General features: G+C 41.2%; 1 non-coding gene across 1 annotated transcript; it reads left to right on the forward strand.

Annotated features, from left to right (window-relative positions):
• The first annotated feature begins 1,417 nt into the window (after positions 1-1,417).
• LOC132532570 (small nucleolar RNA SNORA44) lies at positions 1,418-1,548 on the forward strand. Its single transcript, XR_009544509.1, has one exon. It is a non-coding gene; the product is annotated as a small nucleolar RNA SNORA44 (small nucleolar RNA).
• The last annotated feature ends 205 nt before the right edge of the window (positions 1,549-1,753 follow it).

Below are 1,753 nucleotides of genomic sequence, written 5' to 3' on the forward strand. Positions count from 1 at the left end.
ACTCAGGGTTTACCTTTATGAAGGAAAGGAGATATCTCACTCTATATTTCCAAGAGGTGGTATTTACACAATAATCCAGCTTTATAGAGAGGAAAGTGAGATGTATTGTCCATGAATATTTCAATTTATTTTCCAAAGTAGGCAACCATCATTAGGTATAACACATTGTACTAAATATTGAAGGGGATTAATAGACTATGTTGCTGATCTTGAATCCAAAAAGGTTATGATCTAGTCTGAAGTACAGACCTTCAAATGGGGGAAAGAATAAGTCAGTGTGTCTTGGCAAATAAGCAATACCACATATTAGAAACACCGTTGGTGTTCCATTTACCATCGGTTTGCCTCTAACTTCACCCGCAGTTGTCTAGTTGTCGTGGGCAGCCAAGGCTCATTTTATTCTGGCAGAGTTTCTGTCTTTGACCAAGTTTCCTCAGGGCCTTCTATACACTGGGGGATTTTTTTCAGTCCTTTGGCAAGCACAGTCTGAGGTCACTGCCATACCATATCCTCTAACTACTTGAATGAACCTGTTTCAACTGCCAATGGCTCTGTCTCTTTTCCACTGCGGAACCATGCCAGCAGAGTGATTAGAGCAGAGAGGGAAGGGCACTGGAGAGTCCTTATCCATTGCTTTCATCATCAGTTTTTGTGTTTTTGTTTTTTTTTTGAGGTTTTATGCCTATATCTGGCTTGGAAATAAATAGTTAATATTGAGGCTCTCCCAGCGCCTTGTCATTGTCCCAGACTAGACAGAGTAGGTTCTGACTATTGGATGAAGGCCACAGGGAAAGTGAGGCATATTTGTATACATACATCTCAGGAGGTTCTGGCCATGAAAACTTTGACAATACATCTTACGTTGCATTCTCCACCCCACCCCATTTTCATTCACCACTCTCCTCATTTCTGTTTGCTGGGATGGGATGAACCAAAAGTAAACTACCAGTGCCCAGGTTTATGACTCAGTCTCCTGGTTTTTGAGGAAGCCAAACTAAGTTAGAAAGCTTTATGAGAGAAGGTGTGAAATGAGCTGTGGTGTTAAGTATAGGTAGGAGTTCAGGAAATGCTCAGAGAGGATGCCAGACAGGAAAAGGAAATGATCTAAGGCAGGGAGGTGGAACAGACTAGAACATTTGCTGCCGGCTCTTGTGGCAGGTTCTTAGAGGTAAAGTGAACCTTATTTTCCTTTTTAGTCTCTTGCAAAGAAACTACATCATCTAAATAAGCCAGCACTGAGAATAGTGAGTATAGGTGTTTATATCCTATGCTTGAATATCCTCCAGATTGTCCTCAATGTCATCTGACCCCCTTTTATTGTAATTTAATACTTTTTTATACTCCATTTTTTGCCAGATCCACTCACTTGGCCACCCAGTGTAGACTCACTCTCCCTACTGCAAAAGTACCAAAACTCCAGCATGTTCCCAAGATTTATGGCTGGTGGTAGCCATGGGATCTCCAACTGCATGCAAGAATAACCTGGAGAGACTTTGACAGCTCAGGTCAACACAATACCTGTAGCTGCCACTCAACGTTCCTATATTTCAGAACATGTGCTTTGATGCCTTTCTCTTGGATTTTCACCAATTTCGGGTAGAGTGAGTGAAAGAAATTTAAATTTCTTCAACATGTTTCCTGACAGTGTCAATAATGAAGATTGTGACAGACCAATTGCTTGAGTTTTGCTTTTTAGAAAGATCTGTTACCAGTAAAGCAATCTTCATCTACTCCTAGGGTGTACTGTGCAGTG

The sequence above is a fragment of the Erinaceus europaeus genome, chromosome 13 (assembly GCF_950295315.1).
Source record: "Erinaceus europaeus chromosome 13, mEriEur2.1, whole genome shotgun sequence".
NCBI classification, from domain to species: domain Eukaryota; kingdom Metazoa; phylum Chordata; class Mammalia; order Eulipotyphla; family Erinaceidae; genus Erinaceus; species Erinaceus europaeus.